Genomic DNA, 20123 nt, shown 5'->3' on the forward strand with positions numbered 1-20123 from the left:
ATACAATTTCTTCGAAGTAGCGAAAATCTTATAGTTGCCCGATACTAGCGTTCAATGTAACAGTGACGACGCGGCAACTAATATAAACTAATACCCGTCCGACAATTAAGCAGCGATCTCAAGCCCACGACCAAGTCACTTGACATGGTTTTTATAAACAATCAATGAGAACGACACCGAATCGAATATAGAAATAGCCTATTTAACGGCTATCAGAACTCCTACCCCAACGTGCCTGATTCAGCTCAGTCATCCAACTGGACAAACCTATCGGAGTATACAAAATCAATTGCTCGAGAGGATACGTACCGCCGCGCGCCATGACCATTGTTCATCACCCTCTTTATCCATGATTGCATTAAAGCGTCACGCTAGAGTATTGTCTAATGTACCTACTAATGACCACCACCCGTGATAGCCATTTAAGTAGGTGCTGTTGACCGAATCGAAACCATCTGTATATCTAATATTTATTATATAATTGATTAATAAACTAACTTGATAACTTAATTCTAAGGCGTTTCAGTCACCACACAGCACAATGCTTCATAGTGTATAGTGAATAGGTATACATTTTTAATATAAAAGTATCAATTGGCAAAGTTGATACGAGGCCTTTGTGCACCTTTGCGTCTGAATCTATAGTCACAGACAGTATCTAACTTTCGGAAGGGAACTTAACTGACGTTAAAGTGGCCATTGGGGATTAGCAAAAACACATCCTAAATAAATTACTTATCAATAAAATTGATTCCAGTCAATACTCGTCATATAAAATAAATAAATATAAAACGACAATGAATGAAATGTAACTAATATTTTAAATTGGATGATTTTTTTTTTTTAAATTTAATTTTAAACATTTTTTTTTTTTTTGATTATTGCCACTCGAATGAAACTTAACGTTAATTAATTTTAGCTATTTTAACATTAATTTAGTAAGAACAAATTGCTAACAGTAAATCAAGATTCTATCAATTACGTCCTAATTTTATTTATTTTTTCAGTAAAAATGTCATTCTTCGAAATTTCAACGATATTAAATAAATAAATACGCGAACATTATGATATTCACATTAATTCAAATAGTGACTTATTTATTTATTAAAATCCAAAAAAATTAAACCGGATAAAGATAACACAATGTCTTGGGTGAGACGATAGAATCGATTTTTTCCATAACTAAGACGGCTCTGTTGTACCGTGGTTGGTCAATACAATATCATTATTGTATTTGGGTACCAATATAAAAGTCTGGGTATCAAAAAGTTTAAAAGTTAAAAGTTGACATTGAAGTTATTTGTTCATTGCTTTTAACTTAACGAGTTGCTTTTTATCACAATGAAACGTATACTATAAACAACTTTATTATTTTTTGACGTGACAATAAGTTGCTAAAGGAAAAGTTTATTTTACTAAAATATAATTATTTTTTTTTCTTTGGATAAACTGATTGAAATATTATTTATTTATTGAATATAACACATATACGAAGAAAATATATAAATACCTAGTCTTGAATTAACTTGAGTAAAAAGAATTATTTAAATTAAATAATATCATTCAGTTTAAATTTATAAATCTATATATTTATTTAAAATAAATGTAAAATATACAAATATATAAGTAAAATTGATAATATAGATTTGAGAATTATTAATTTTATTATTTAAATAACACAGTTTTTATGATTAGATAACTCTTATAGCATTCAACTGGTATAAACTACATTGTTTGTGAAAAACTATTAACATTAATATCATGATTATGTTTAAGTGATAAGTAATCTCAAAATAGTTCTAAACAAATTAGGAAAGTACGAGTAATCTGCAATCATAATTGTGTATTGATTATTAATTATAATAGGTTTATTATAATATAAGTATATAAGTGATATTATTTGTCGTCAATATAATGCTTTAATATGTTTACAATTTCTAATGATATAATGCGATTAAAAAAGCGAGGTCTGTAAGCAATCAAATTAATTCTATTTACTTAAATAAATAATCTAACAATTAATGAGATTTAAAATTAGTTTTCGAAGAGTTAAAAAGAAAAATCATTAAATATAGGTACTATATCCCATTATTGCCAATGATTGTTATCCCACGCTGAGAAAATGTGTGATGTGATTAAGTAAGTGATCATTAAAGTTTATAACGATAAGGTACATCTAACATTTCATATTGATTAATTTCAGTAAATTTAAATTTGTCAATTTGTAAGTATAAGGACGGTTTTAAAATATTGATGAAATAATACTATGAAAAAAACTACTAGTAAACGAAATCAATCGTACTTTATATTAAATTATTGCCAATGATCAATATTGTTTTAAGCAAATATATTGAAATATTAAATCATGTTCCCGACGGTCTTACGCGTATATATTTACTCCGGTAGCTAGTTATTATATTTTATTGAACCGCAGTCATTATTGCTATTGTCGGATTTAATGAATATAATATTATACTTATTGAAGTATAATATGGTTGTCTATACCTGTATAGAATATATCATTTTCCATTGTTATTTTTATTGATATTATTGTACAATTCATATACCACAATACAATATTGGTTCATATTCTTAAGCAATTATTATATCGGTCGACCATTCGTTTTTTTTTTTTTTTGCCAACATCGTTTTTTGCTTACACGTTTTCAATATTTTTTTTTTTTTTTTAAGAGGTATAATTATTTGTTTTATAACTGAGAAACTCGCGATAAAGGCATACTATCACATTACAATACAGTTGTTAGGAAGAAATGCGGACCATGTTGTATATCTATCATATTGTTATTAGCATTTTCGGTGTAGAAATCCGCAATTCAGAATTCCACGAAAACGGCATGTTCGAATCACGTTTATATTAGAAAACATTCACATGTACAAAAACGACTGCGAGGGCGTTGGCCAAATCACAGGACCTTTGATCCCGGAGAAGAAGAACGTGGTGGACGCACATATATAATATATACAAGGAAGTCTGCCGTACGGAGTTTTTAGATGTCGACAGTATCGTCCCTATTCCTCCTCGCACTTTTGTACTTTTAAATTTTAATACCAACTAGTGTTGTGTTAAAATAATTATTAAATAAAACCTTAATTAACTAAAGAAAATTAAGCTCAACTCCACAACATTTAAGTCTAGGATGACAGTCTGCCCGTTACAATTAATGTATCGTAATCTTAACGTTTTAATTTCGTTTGCACTTAAAAGTGGTACCAGTAAAGAATTATTATAAACCGTGAATGATTGATGGTAATGTGGTTGTCATTCCAAGTGCATTGAAACTTGGCATTTTAATGAATATAATATGCAACGCGTCTAAGTGATTCTTATGATCCGTAAAAACACTGACAACGTTGCTGCCACTGAACATTTACGGGGATTCGTTTGCGGTATATTTCAGACTAATATATATTCTATTATCATTACGATCCATTCTATTCATTCTATTCGAACTTGCGATGCGATGAAGGTAAGTTGTAATATTATCGTCATACTAATAGACTTATTTATTGTTGCGTTTTAATATAACTCAACTATAACAACTTAGGTAGCTACTTGCACAATTAGTTTATTAAATGAAAATCATAATATTAATAAATGTTAATAGTTATTTTAGTGATAAATTACTGTACTTAATAAAACTTTAAATAATGTTAGCAATAGTGTTTTTTGCATATTTTGACCATTAGAAATGATAAATTATAACATAACTTACTAACTAATGATAACAAAGTTAAACTATATAGATAAACCGTAAAATAATTAATATTGACATAATAAACACGTAAGTAATATTTGAATTTAAATTGATTTAACAATATGTATTTAAAGAGACGATTAGTAGTTATAATATAATTTATAGTTTTATGTATGATCGACTTGGTTACGGTAAGTCACTACTAACTGAAGTATTTGGTTAGACGTTAAACCAGTAAAGCGTTTGTCCGAATAAAAAAACCATCGTTATTAGCGATTATAAAATATAGCTGTTTGTAGTTATGGAAACTATGGAAGTTTTCTACAAATTTTATGGTCCGTGTATCTAGGTGTATACGAGTATAAGGTGTAAAAAAAAATCCCGGATGCTCTTTAAAAATAAAAATAAAAATTTAATTTCTTGTTAATGAATTATATTTATATCGTAAAATGTATTCGTAACGAAATTTTCAAATAGTACGCTAAAACGGGATTTATAATAATAATATTATTGTTATAAATTAAATAGCTCATTTAATTTGTATTTTATTGTATTTCTATTAAGCGCGGGGCTTGATTTAATAAAATTAGGGCCATGTGCTCAATTTTTTTGGGGGCCCTCAAGTCAAAAAAATGTTCTAGAAAAAATCTATTTAAAGAATGTTGATAATAAAAAAAAAAATATTTATATTTTAAAAGCAAGAGTATACTCTATGGTTAAAAGTGTTAAATGCCAAAATACCTATTTCAAAACTCATAAAATATTTGTACGTTATTTCATGTACTACACATACAATTTAGTTACTTGATCCAGTAAATTAAGGACAATGAAAAGACAATACTAATTAAATAACATAACTAAATTAAACTATGTTAAAATATTAAAAATACTTAAGGATTTTATTATATGAATTTAAATTAAAATTAATTTTCAGTCTTCCATAAAATTATAAAAATGGAAAATAACTTATTAATTTAACTATTTATTTTATATAACTAAAATTAAATAAAAAATGACCGATTACTATAATTTCTATTTTTATAACATTTTATTTATCATAAAAAAGTTTAAATTAGTTATTAGTTATCAAATATAATATTTACGATGTTCAAACAATTTTCTATTATTATTATTTTAATATTTTGTGATGGTAACTGATTAGCATTTGGGGTGTGGAATGACAACAATAACCAAAATTCAACTGACAATTTAATGATAAGAATATACTAAACTTTGAACATCGACAGTTAGTATTACCTTTTGGAAAATACATTTTTGTGGAATTTAAAAAAAAAAAAAAAAACAATTTTCTACAACTTACAGAGCCCGGGGGCCCCCAGAAGTTGGGGGCCAAGTGCAAGTGCTCCATCTGCACTTGCATAAATCAGGGCCTGATTAAGCGCCTACGTTATAAATCGTGTACCGTGCTCCAATGAAAAATATTGCATTTCGATATTTGATGTACAGGTAGGTATATACTTACTCCGTAAATATTATCGTCACTAAATAACGGTCAAAGGTATAAAAACTACATTAAATCATAATATCGTTCTTGATCATCGGTTACGTCGAGGCTGTCCGCCTATCGTCTAAGTACTTTATTGCACCCGATTTATTTCACAAGTAACTTTTTTCTAGGATTCACTATTGCAGATTACTGCTGTTATACTAAAAGTTTCTCGCCGAGAAACTTTTCTCCGGATGCTGCGATTACATAAAAATAATGCACGTACCTAGAAAACAAAACGGTTGTTAGCCATTGCTTACAATCGCCGGCGAGACACGCCCACCTCGACAGTTTATACGGTTATTTTTTTTTTTTTTCGTCTCGTGCGTGCATAGACTCGGATAATAATATGTTGATTCACTTTGCATTTTAATTTTTCAATCGTTCTAGTCGACGATTTTCTAGTTCAGGAAAAAAACTAGTATTTTCGAAAAACACAAATTTGTTTCACTAACACAAGAACCCGTGATGACTGCAGATGACTATAAATTTCAGATTGTTGATTTTTCGTGATTTTAGATATTTTTATTTGTTTTTCTTCATTTTTCACTAATTAATAGAAAATCATCATTTTATGTACACACTTATTATCATAAGCTTATATTAATATGCTATGTACGGGTACTTAGTTTGAAATTTATGTTGGCTATTAAAATTCGATACCTATTAAGATTCCTATATAAAATCTGATAAATTATAGACATTAACAACGTAATAAATATTATCACCACTTTACACGTAGCGTTAGCGTTTACTTTTAAGTTTTCGTAGCTTTATATAATATGTTATATAATACACAAATTTAAAGTAGAAAATAAGTGCGACAACAATATTAACACTATTATACGTAGCACTATTTTTAAAAATTCCATGTACTTACTTCTTTGATTGAGACGATGACTCATCATTGGTTGAACTTATTTCTATTTTATTTTATAAAATATTGTCCATAGAAACAAGTGCTTAATATAAATAGTAGATATTATATTGATTGAAATAATGACAATAAACAGCTTATTATTATTATTATTATTTTTTTTGTTAAATCATAAAATAAAAAGGAAAAACCATTGTCGTCCCCAATTTAGTACAATTTAGTATTATAAGACAATATTATTTTATCAAATAGTACGATGTCTTTCGAGTGGAGCAATAATAGATTTGTATATATATATTTTTTCATAATATTTATATATTTAAAATCCTCTCCTCCTGATCACCGACATTGATTTATCTGGTGTCTATATATATATATATATATTATACGGCCGTCGTCGAATACTATGAACTATTATATTATCATGTTCGGAAAACTCTTAAAAACGAACAACGATTTCTTACATCGTCATGACGTGTCTTATTACTTACGACCAGTGGTATCGTGTGATGGAGCCCGGCCGTGCATTTACCGTCATATCTATATACTTACCTGTCGCACGCGTCTTCGCGGGTGCTAAACTTACGTGGTAACAACATAGTACATCATAGTACAAATTATAGCAATTATTATTAAGTGAACGTCTGTCAGCGATTGCTATTTAACGGTCACAGAAAACTTGTAACCAAATAATATTATGAATTAATATTGCAGCGTTCTGGACGAATTCGTTTATTGCGCGACGTTGACAATCAGTTTTTAATTGTCGTCCTTTAATGGCCGGTGACTTGCGAATTTATTGCGGACACAAAAAATGATCTTAGGTACCCACGATTGCGTATGAACGCGGTTTGAAGATATTATACGCCATCGTGGACGGTCGTCGGGTATGGGGTAAAAAGAAATGGCTTGGCGGAAAGAAAAATCGCCCTGTTTAAAATGTACGCCTCCTCGGCTATATTGAAAAGCCGAAACGACGTCCGTGCCCTGTGTACACTCCGTAACCACTGGCCATTACCCGTGTTATGTTATTGTAACACTCGCTCTCGTTTGACATCGTCGTTTGATCGTCGTCGGGTACCTGCATAGAAAATGAAATGCGAGAGGAGAAAAATGTACAAAAAAAAAAAAAAAAAAAACGACAATACCGTTGCTTTTTGAAATAATGTTTGTATTTATTCATGTAATAGTATAATATTATGGGGAATGAAATATATTTTTCTAAATGCATGGTAAATGTACACACGTCAAATATAAACACATTATATTACACTCGGTGTACGTTTAAATAATAATAGAATAATATTGTATAATATCTGACTTAAATATCTATAACATTAATTGTATATAATATAATATATTTTAGGCAGTTGTAATAATTATTATTATCATATTATTATTATTTTATATTAAATAAATTATTGTTAACGTTAAAGTTTTAATGCATCTGTATTTATAATATAATTATTATCTGTGTATTATTATATATTAAAAATGTTTTCAGAAAAGTTTTTTGATTATTGAACATTACAATTAAATATGTTAATTTTCACAAGTTTGTAGGCCTTAAAAAAAAAAAAAAATTGAACAATATTATTATGTTATTACCATGATTACAAAACAAAAATATAATTATATATAAAATATATGAATGTCTATTGTCATAATATCGTAGTCATCATTACATTAATTGACGTTTTAATCTACAAGCTAAACCAAAGACAAAGTTGTGCAATTGTATTCTTTTACAAAATTTAATTATAATATAATTTAGGTACGTTCTTTTGCTTAATGCGGTTTTGTGCTTAACACAAAATCACTAATAGACCACAGTTTTATTATATTATTAGGTATTAAATAACGTTCAAGAAATATACAGAGCACAGATAGTATTTACACATACTGTAAACATAATAATATATAAGACATAATTAGAGGTATTGGGCTGTGTATATAATTTAAACGCTAAAATTAATGAATAAATATGATATACTTATTATAAATATATTTATATTATAACTGACTTATTACTAATTCAACTAATTTACCATAATCTCACGCATAGATAGCATACAAATTATAGTTAAGTTTTTATTATTATTATTTTTAATGAGGAATTTTCAAAGAATAAGCTTCCTGATCGACACATTTTTTTTTGGCTATTGATGTTCGTAACACTAATACACTAACACATTTACTAAACAATAAAACAAATATTATTTTTTCTTTAGATTAAATCTAATACATAAAATATAAGTGATACACTCAACCGTTACAATAATTTTCTATCATTGAATAAAATTATAAGCTGGTAACATAAGGTTAACAAAAATAATTTACCTAAATAGAATAATGATACAAACACCATTGTTACGATTTTGTACAACTGTAGTACGAGTACGACATACAAAAACACTACATAAAAAAAAAATATATATATTATAGTATAAGAATCGGTTGTGGCAATTAACTATTGTTCTCTGATATTATTACTGTTGTTAAGTATAGTACAATTATTAATATGTAATGCTGAGGTAGAAATATAGACATCAATTGAGACGTGGATCATTGGAGTCTTACGGTTTCGTAGTTTATCCGGTATTCGGAAAAAGTAAGAAAAAAAAACTATGTATATTTATAATATTATATTATGTGTGTGAAACGCAATCTGACTATACAAATCTATTTATTATTAAAATTATTGTTTCGTTTGAAATGTATTGAATGGACGGATATAGACCGACATTGATAAAAACATTGAAAAACTGTACTACACACACAATCACACATCATTGAATTAAAACGTGATAATAACTGTTAGATATTTTTCTTTAATGTAAAGTAAGAATTAACGGAACGAGTGTTGGCTTGAAACAAGTATAAATGTCGGTTAAATGTTCAAGGGGGTGAAGTATTAGTAACGTATCTGTCAGTCCATATTCGTTGTAACGAAATATCATTATAAAATTTAATCTGTTTAGCCGAATAATCGAGTGACGTAAATTAAAAGAAAAAAAATAACAAAACATGATGCATACGTGATAAGGAAGAGCGAAATTCGCGTGGAAAATTGTATGACGCGGTAACATTAATATTTATTTAAAAAATATATATAACATGATATGCAAAATTATAAGACGTTTGTGGGAAATACATTTTTTAACATGGAATTACGTGGTTTAAAGAAGGCTTGGAAAATTTCATGAATTTTAATAGTGAAAAATAAATTTTAACGTTTTTACATTTCTAAAGATATGAAAAATTAAATCTCTCTTGGACGAGGAGATGAAAGGATATGCAATAGGTTCAAACGCGCGCACACGCACACTCGCAAATATGAAAGTACACTGTGTGTGAGGATAATACTATAGTTTTTAAATTATATGTTTATATCTTGGTCCAGGAGGGAGGGGGAGGGGTAAAATTGTGTACGCACGCGTAGTAAAGATATGGTATATAATGGTAATAGCCACGGTTGTACCGGGTTAAAGGTAGTGGATCTCGAGTGAACTACCAGATTTGGAGTCATGTGGGTATGTTGTTTATGTAGTAAGTGGGAGATGGTAGGAAGAAATATTATACTCTCGATTAACTATGAATTCCAAAGATTATTATTATCGTTTAATTGATTTTAATATTTTTATGTTACTCTTTTAAAAGCAAGTTCACCAATGTTCTTTAGAAAAGACTTCGATTGTATGTGCATCGAGTGAATTGCGTCAAAGTTTCCCGGCGATAAGTGGGAAATGTGAAGAGAAAAAAAAATTTGTCTTTGATTTTCAAGAAAGTAGAAAAATGTGCTGCTATTTGAAAAATTAATGGTTTAATCTAATAATTGAAATTATATTATTGTATAATAGATATATTATTCTACAATTATAGTATAAAAGGTACTTGGCTATAAGGGAAGGAAGGGATAATACATCAAAAGTTATTATAAAGTTTTGGTTGTAATAATATTTTTGTTGATAAAAATGAATATGACAATTTGTTTCTTGTAATCACAGATTTCCTAGGGCGTTTTTAGAATTTTTTCCACTCAATTTATGTATTTTTTTTCTAAACGATTATGATAATATATATATAATTTTTTTTGGATTTTAATATGATGATTATTTTTATTTTTTAGAAAAGAAATGGAAATAAAAGTATATAAAACTGATGAAGTATATTTTTTTGAACATAAATATTATAGGCAAAAAAAAAAGTTTATAGGAAAGTGCAACAATCCGAATGCTGCAAATGCCGGCCTGGCGAGGTACTACCGGTAACACCCTGCTGGGCTACGGTTTAGGCCATCCCTGTTAAAACACGATTAAAACAAAATTAGTTCAATAATATTTTTAATTAAACACATCAAATGTTCTTATTCCAATATTCTATAGAACATTATAGTCGTATATGGATGGATAGCTACGATGCTTTTATCGTTACTATTATTATTATCATCATCGATAAATGCATTATTTATATATATATATATATATATATATCGTTTTCCATGTATACTTATAGTGTACAAAATTGAAATCACTCATTCTTACCGGTTTCGATAAATTACAATTTAATAGCCATTTGTGCTTGTATAACCTTACACTACGGTATCGTATTGATATCAATGGTTCGGGCTATAAATCACACCGTTATCGGTCGATTTGTTTTGTTATCGGTGTTATATAGGTGGAAAATAATATCTTTAAATTCTTTACGTATCCGTGTATTACACAAATGAACGGAACGTCTTTCGGAAATCGACTTGCACCAACGTACTAGTCATCAAGCAAATAATAATAAAAAAAAAAAACTTCACAGCTATCCAACAGATAAAATTTACCAACAAATAACGAGTTAAAATCTAAATTTTATACGTCTGGCGGATTATTGTTATTATTATTATTACCATTATGATCATTATTTTCTTTTATCGTTATCGATATGAAAAATAAGTATGTATATATTATGCATACATTATCAAGATGGTCGTGACTGTATAAACAATCGATTTAAACAGTACGGTGTAATATTATGAAACATCTTCGGTTTAAAACCACTCGGTTTTATTATACACAGGTTATTAATTATTATGAAGAGAAGTGTCGCGAAAAATTATCTAAAGCTACAAATCGATTTTCCGGGAGGTTTAAAATTAAAACTACCCCCGAAACGGCTCATCTGTGAAAGGCGATAAGGTCTGGAAGATGTGCTTGTTCATTATTGCCGCTATTACCGAGGCGTTTTGTATATTATTTTTTCTATGACCGTCTGCTTTCTCGAACTGTACTATATCACCGCGAATACTTATATTCGGAGCTTTGTGCTGGCTAATATAATATAATATGATGACAGAGACGTAGTTGTACGTATACAATAATACGCATCACATACTTCGACGAGTGACATTCCTGAGTGTTGACAATTGTGTCTGAGAATTATCTACTCCCTTTTGTATTATCAATCCTTAAATGCTGCTAATGTATTATTATACCGTAGTGTTGTCGATAGATCAGTCGAGTAATGTTTGATCCGAGTATATAGATATATTCTATCATGTGCAATACGATTATTATTGTTATGACTGCGTATGTAGTGACACGACGGTATATTTGGTGTTGCATTGAATCTACCTATAAATAGTACCATCTACACCACAACATCGAACTGATTTCTCCACGGATTTGAAGTTTTTTTTTTTTTTTTTATATATATCACATAAAAATACATAATCGAGACTGCCACGAATATCCCAAGTTTATCGTATAAATGGATAATGCGTTTGAATGTTTGAAACGCGTCTAGCAAATTCGTCGGCAGTCCGACGTGCGTGTAAAAAACACTATCGTATATCGTTATAAAACTAATACGGTTGTCCGAATATGGTTAATAATGAAATAGTGCATGATAGCGGCGCCTAATTGAAAAATAAAAAAATAAATGCTTATCCATCGACGAAGACGATTTATCGTCTGTGAGCGTAATCGAATTTGTTTTTCGATACACTAGAGATTTGACCGAACAGTACTCGCGATGGACATAAAATTATGTCGTACACCATTATGTGACACTGCGGGACGCATAAAGAAAAATATATAGGTAGTCAGTGGTGGGTGTATTATATACGGTAAAATAAAAATCGTATCAATGAAATATTGTTCTAAATTTACGGAAAATTGAAATGGTAAAATATACTTTACGACAAACATAAAAAAAAAAAAAAAAAAACTATAGTAATAATAATAACAATAACGCCGTGTTGCATCGTATGCGTATTTTATAAGCTCATGCATAATTTAACATTTAATAGTTTGTTTATCGAGTAAATAGAAAACCATTATTTTGTGTGAAAAATGGCGTGACTCGAAGTTCATAAATGTATAGTAGGTACTTTCACGCGTATGTGGAAGTACCGAATATACCTACGTTTATGTGTGATACCTATAACAATACCAACGAGTATTTTATTTTTAAATCGTATAACAGCGACAACCGTCGTTTACGGGTACGGAAATAATTTAAAACGTAATTTACTCGATATTGCAACAATTATTATTTCATTGGATCATTATTTATTATTTTCTACTACATAAATGTGTAACACACCCGTGTTATTATAGTACTAAACCCATCGGTGTTCAAAAGTAAAATAATTTAAGCCACGACCAATTGATGAGTTATTATTTATAACGGAGTTGATAAAAATCTTAAATTTCATGTTGTACACTTACCTACACGAACCATTCCTCTTTATGAGCTGAGGAAATATCGCTGAAACAAAACAATAAGTAATCATATAAAAATGAGTTATTTGCGTGTTTATTTAACTACAACATGTAAATTGTGGGTAGACGAAATATAGTGCTACAGTCGTACATGTCGTACCAATGCATACTATGAATATTATTATATGACTTATAACTATTAAAATGCATATTTCATTATAATAAAAACGATCTAAAATTAAAGGATCGATTAATACAATATATTATATAGTGTTATAATGTCATTAGTATGGGAAAAAATTCTGTTGCTTATTAACACAGTGTGATAATCGTCAAGAAGTCCATCGGTTGACGGTTTCTTATCGTTTAAAACATCTGACTTAGACCAATTGATCGTTTGCAATCATTGTTAAAAAATAAAATTAAAAACAGTAATTTGTCAAATGCGTAGTTGGGGTAATGTATGTTAAGTTGAAACATTGTACCGCCGGCGAATTACCAGCTCTATTCGTTTCAAACAAAAATGGCATAATATCGTGTAATTAATAATAGAATACAAAATTAATGACAGCTTAACGTATTACAAGCGTCACGCGCCGATCGTATTGTTTTATACATCATTTTTGTTTTAAACGTGTTTTTCCATACCAGTTCATTGTTGTATCCAAGCTGAACATATTTTAACGAAACGTTTGTTTAAATTCTCATCGCATCTCTGTAATTTATGATACACCTACTCAGAATTTTGCAACGGCTCTGCACTTATACTCGTCTTTTTTCCGGTCGCTTTAGGTTTTATAGATAATATACCAACCCAGAAAAAAAAAACGATAATATACGTGTATTGTTGTGACCGAAAACACCGCGCATCGAAATACATGTGCAATAATAACAATTATGCGGCCGTTTCAAACGGACGGCGGTGCAAAGCAAACTTTAATAACCTATACCTACTGATGTTATTATAGTTTTGGCGGAAGCATCACGCTAGACCCTTCTTGAACAATAACAGTGCTTCCGAAAGACTTTTTTTTTTTTGCGTAATATTATTATCATACATCAGACCATTTTTCATTATGAGCGCGCAGCCATTAGCCCCTCAAAAATGGTATTTAATGGTTCTGAATAGACGGCGTTAAAGACAGTACGGCCTGAACACGAACACTAAAATAGCGGTAAAACATAATTATACTAAGATATATTATGTTTGCGGAATCATTATACGACCGAAAATCGACTGCAGAAGTACGATAATAAACGATATGAGGCTACCTATTTCGTGGTTTAAAAAAAAACACCTTCAGTATTTACGCGCGCGAAATCCAAAATATTTGTTTGTTTTGCGGAACCTTACCTACGAATCGACCATACCTAAAATAATAAGATAATTTACAACCGCTTCGGGTAAATGCTCGTTGCACAATAAACGGCTTACGTGTAATAGTAGAAAACACAATACTGCGTGATGCACGTGAGCCGGATAATAAAGTAAAAATACGCTCCTCACAGATAATATTACGGCGGTCTAGCCCTAATACGCGTTTGCCCGGGATCGGGAAAGCACGGCGGCGAGTACGAAAAACCGTTTAATATGCTTAATGTACGTACATTATAATTGGGTGCGGTGCCGCCGACAGGGCGCACGGCGAAACACCACGTACATAAAACATTATATATAATATGCATATAGTACATTATAATGGTATTATATCTTGTTCGAGCGAGAGGCTGGGGATATTTAATTAGAAAACAAATCCCTAACTAAAACAACCTTCTATCGGTGCCGCGCACAGGTGTACATGCATATTATAAATATTATAATATAATATTGTTTGGGTATCCGAGTAGTGCGAACTTTACGTGTTAATATTTTTTTTCGTTCGTCAAAACACGTTTATCGCATCATAGATTACATAGGTCCGGCGAAACGCGCACAATAATATTATCGCCGGTTTTTAAGTAAATATTTATGTTTTCCTATTAGTGATGGAAATGTATTTGTTGTTGTTTACGTAAACTTGCACCACGTAACACTGAGAACGAATTGATCGACATTTTTTAAATGCTCATATTCTTCGTTTTTTATTTTTTTATTCTTATAATTGTTTTATCTTCAAGACGTGCATTATAGACGTATATGTATACAATTAAATTAAAAAATTATTACCAAAAGATAAAAAATACAGACATATTTTTTCCATCTTGAATTTTAAAACTGCCCAAGTTTAGTTAGTCGAAAAAATCAATTATGAAGATAAACACAATTTTCAAAACTAATATTTTTTCTAATCTTGACGTTTTAATACCACTCTGATAATCATCACCGGGTTGCTTAAATATTATTGCTGGAATGCGTTCTACTGCAGAGGAGAACGATAGGGCAGTAGTGTAATATGTCGCAGTATGTTATTGTATGAGGCATAAAGTACTCTAGTACGGAAGTATTGTATTACGGCTATACAGATATTTCATCCTAAACTATTATAAAAGGAATTACATAATAGATTTACACAGCTAATACGCGTATTACCTGCAGTGACGGTCACCCTAGAGTAATTGCAGTGTTATTGTTCTACGATAGTGAGGTCTCTCTTTATTCATTTATGCTGTTTTTCTCTGGTAAATCGTAATCCCTCAGTCATGTTATAAATAATAATATATTAATGATTTTGGAAAAAACCGTGGGTTTGTTTTGAGCGATTAAATTTGAAAGGTATTGATGACTTATAACAAAAGAAAATAGTTTAAAGTACGAAGAAAGAATACGCATAGAAAGCAGTTTGGACGTAATCAAGATTTAAATAACGGTTTTGTGATAATATCCTAAAGGACGACGACATTGCATTTTAACATTTTTAATTGGTTGTAATTTTTGAAAAAAATGACAATTTTTGTACCGTGAATGAACTTTTATTCAAAACGTATTCGAATTATTTAAACGACGAATAATATTATAAGAATATTAGAAGAGTTTTTGAAGTTAAAGGATTTATTTATTTTTATGTGTCACTTAAACTAATGAGAAATTAGCCAGAAAATAATGTTCAATTTAAATATTTATTAGTGTTAGTTTGAAAACTTTAATTAATAATTGTAAGTATATAGTTTTGTATTATTTTGTTTTAGTACTTAAAATTATATTCACAAAATTAAATTTTTAATTCATAATAATTTATCTTTAAGGTTTTGAAAAATATTTGGAATTAATATTTTAAGTTATTTTTTTTTATGTAGGTACGTCATTACGTAATTACCAACTATGCTGATATTAAATTGTATTAAACGTATGCTTAAATTATGAAATAACGCGTGTTTCAATTGTTAACATACCTAATTTCAAATAACTTAGCTTAAATTATAGTTTTCTATACAATATTATATAAACGTCTTTGCATAAAATTATTATGACCATAGTTAACTTAAAGGTATACATTATTCGAGAAAATATGCCTCTTCATTTGTTAAGGCGAAACATTTTTAAGCCTTCTAAACCTTTATTTTTAGCGTTATTGGTAAATAGTTAAAATGTATACTTTCAAGTTTATATTATATTAAATATGTATACAATATACATAATATAGCACCCTCGTTTATGTATGCACTAATCATGCGTATCCTTTTAATAAATTATTACGTACGCATATATTAGTCTAGTCTCAAAATCGATAACTCTCTTTACATTGGGGTGTGTACACGTAGTGCTGTTTTCTTATACATGATTATTTTAGTATATTATATAGTAACCGTATGTGCATATTTTGTTATTGTGTATAATGCATATAATATGTGTACATTTATTACATACATTATTGTTTAAATTGGTATTGTTGAGATATGTAATCAGCTTTTAGGCCTCTTCGTACAAACGACCTATGTGTGTAATTACGGAAAGCCTAAGTCTATAATCACGCCACCGGCCACCGTCTGCGTATAATATATACAATGGATTTATATTCAGTATATAATCCCGACTTGTAGAAATTATGAGAGTTATTGCACAGTTGTAATATTCTAGATCACATCTGTCCTTTCTCAGACGTGTAAGGATGATCCTTAGGAGCTACCAAACATTTATCTATACTATTTACTTTCAAAAAAAGTTAAACAAAATGGTTGTTTTGAATGTTTCAAAAATAATTTATTGATATTTTTATCAAATTGGAAGTTTGATTATTCAGAAAAATACAAAACTCAAAAATAATTTATTTACTGAAACCTTTGGAACATAATGTATAGTACTTATCTGTTGTTACTATAACCGCGTGATTTCTGTGAGCGTTTGCTGAGCTTTTGAGAAACTAAGATCCCAAATTATCCCCCGATTTCTAAAAACATTGTTTGTTTGAAAACAATGATGGGTATTATTATGATAAAATAATATCCATTATTGTAAGAGTAAATATTTTAATTTGTAACTTGATAATCCTATAGTTCCCGTTCTGTGTGCACAATGTTTATAAGCAATATTATAATATTTATAAATTACTAGCAGCCTGAACTTCCTCTGGAAGAAATTATTTTTTTATAATTTAATTTAAAATTGTATTAGTATTCTTTTGCTACACAAACAATATAAATTATAATTACACATTGTAGTTATTGTTATTGCTAATTTCTGAAAATTCTATATATTCTACATTTTGAATTCAACTACTGGAGTGGTAAATTTTATTCTTTTTATTATAGAATATAGAGATAAGGTAGAAAAAAATGTAATAATAAATTATTTGTTCAATGAATAATATATATTTTGAATGGAAAAATGCAAGTGCAAACAAATAAATAATTAAATAATAATAATAACAATAATAAATAAACAAACAAATATATATGTATAATAATTATTATTATGAGAGGTAGCGATAAAGTCAGAGACGTTCAAAACCGGTTTCCTTCGTCTCCAAAATCAGGTTAGATTCTTATTATATAATCTATTCAGGCTGTTAGATGAACAATAATAAACATCGATACGACGTTTTTCGCAATATTTCGAGTTTATAATCATAATAATAGTAAATCTTCTCATTTGTAATTTAGTAGCAAACATCTGTCGGAACTTCAAGATATCATACTGATACTACTTATTCACTTCATAAATTCGCATTATGATTAGAGCTTTGAATTTAATGTTGTTAAAACAAAATGTGGATGAAGAATCATTATTGTAAACCAATCATATAACACGTCACTTAGGTAGATTATAATTAAACTTAGAAAAATATAAAATTGACTTTGATATAATTATTATATCGTGTTCGTGTCAAATTTTTTGGCATTAAATATAAAGAGTAAAAAACTAAAATATAACTACATCCTTTGAATTTACAATATTTTTCCGATTTTTTTTCATATAACAGACACTGAAGACTGAAAAGTATATAAAAAAAATATTGTATTTTCGTTACCGAGGGGTTTTAACTAAGACTATAATAATACCGCTAATTATTTCTTAAGAGAAATCTTATTTAATTATAAAGCAAGCTGCGAGTTGTAGTATGCATACAATTTAAATATGTACAGTTTCATTTTGAAACTTACATTTATTCTATTTATAGTGTACTTTCATAGATTAAATTATCCTATTTCAATTTTATACTAATTAATTTAATTACCATTTTAATCTTAACTATCTGATCAATATTGTATTTTTAATATTACATGTATGATTATTACGTTTTTGTAGCAAAATATAATTAATAATAAGTTTGAAATTGAAAAATAAAAATAGACACTAAGTACACACCCTTCACATTAAATTAATAAATAATGAACAATCAAAAAAGTTCTAAGCATACGTGAACTACTCATATTTAATTATAATGTTAAGTTCACGGGTAGTAACATGCCTATACAATGTTTTATGTATAGTAAAAATAATGAATTGAAATATGTACGGTTGTACCAGCACTGTTTTATATTATGAATAAATTAATATATGATGTAAGACGCCAGTCAGGCATTGTTTAAAAGCTTTATAATCATGTAAGTTTACTGTAAAACAATTAACTAACTCTTATACACGAGTTAAAAATATTTTTAAAACCGTCTTTTTATTATTACACCAATGAAAACAATTTATGTGGGTTGTATAAATAAAATAATATTAATATATAAATATTATATATTTTTATTCAATATATATATATATATATATATATATTGCAACCAATATTACTACCAATAACTATAATATAATATTGGACCTATATTTTATATTATATTATAATGATTTATGTCTTGTGTAATTTCGATTTTTGGCCGAAGTAAAGTTTTTGTTCTTTGTAAATATTATGGTATAATCTTCATTGGCTTTTGCAAATAATCTATAAACTCTTGGCCTTATGCCTGTCGGCTTTTTGCCAAGACTTTCCATAGGCTTTCACTTTCATTATTAAGTATTTATTTCTGATCAAAAATCTTCATTTATTGTTAAATTGATATTTCTATGTAGTCTCTTGCAGGATTTAAAATTGGAGTCACATTGTATTATATCGTTATCGCACATTTTTTTAATTTGTGTAAATCGCAGGGCATACAAATTTTGACTATCCGTTTGGTGAATAAACCGTTAATTACGACTACTGGAACGTTGTAGAATACTATACAATTATTGTAATTATTATAATATTCGATATTTTCATATTTACAGACATCGTGGTTACACATTTTAATAACTATAAATAGAAACCGTTCCAAACTTTTTTTAAAATAAAAAAACAATATTATTTTGGTACTGTACGCCCCTATTTGTGTAAAAAGTTATATTAGGTTCCATATAGCAATAAAATTAAGTAACATGTCCATAGTATCAAAATGGTATTAATACAAAAACACAAAATACCTATATACAACGTCACAAAAGGTCTTTCATTTAAATCACCCGGTATATCTAAACATATACCAGCAGTACAATCCCGTCTGCTTACTTCACTCTAATACAAAATCTATAATTTTCCAATTAAAATGATTCAAACAATTAAGTTATGGTACAGTAATATGCATTGACGGGTTTAACGATTTAGAAATATTTGTAGTACCTTCCTAATTATTATAAATATCAAATTATCGAATAATATAAACAGAAATAATTTAAATTTTAAAAATTTCGAATATTAAACATGTTATAGGCGTTTGTTTTATACTAACAAAAATGTTTCATAATTATGTTTTAAGTACCCATAACATTTATGTTATTTTAAACTAATTGTTTTTTTTTTTTTTTATCGGAGCTTGTTAACAGCTACTAGTTTTTCTTTTTAAATGCCAGTAAAATAATTATATTTAACAAACAATAATCAATAATCTGT

The 20123-nt window shown here is 28.5% G+C and overlaps 1 protein-coding gene across 3 annotated transcripts in view; it reads right to left on the reverse strand.

Moving 5' to 3' along the window:
* Positions 1-7658: 7658 nt before the first annotated feature.
* The window catches only part of LOC113558818, an 89321-nt gene continuing 76856 nt past the window's right edge, over positions 7659-20123 (reverse strand). For all 3 annotated transcript variants that reach the window (XM_026964372.1, XM_026964371.1, XM_026964370.1), the window contains exons 7-8: positions 12823-12862; positions 7659-10401 (exon numbers count right to left, since the gene is read on the reverse strand). The gene's annotated coding sequence lies outside the window, so the exon portion shown is untranslated. The remainder of the gene's footprint in view (positions 10402-12822; positions 12863-20123) is intronic.

Source organism: Rhopalosiphum maidis, chromosome 3 (assembly GCF_003676215.2).
Source record: "Rhopalosiphum maidis isolate BTI-1 chromosome 3, ASM367621v3, whole genome shotgun sequence".
NCBI lineage: Eukaryota > Metazoa > Arthropoda > Insecta > Hemiptera > Aphididae > Rhopalosiphum > Rhopalosiphum maidis.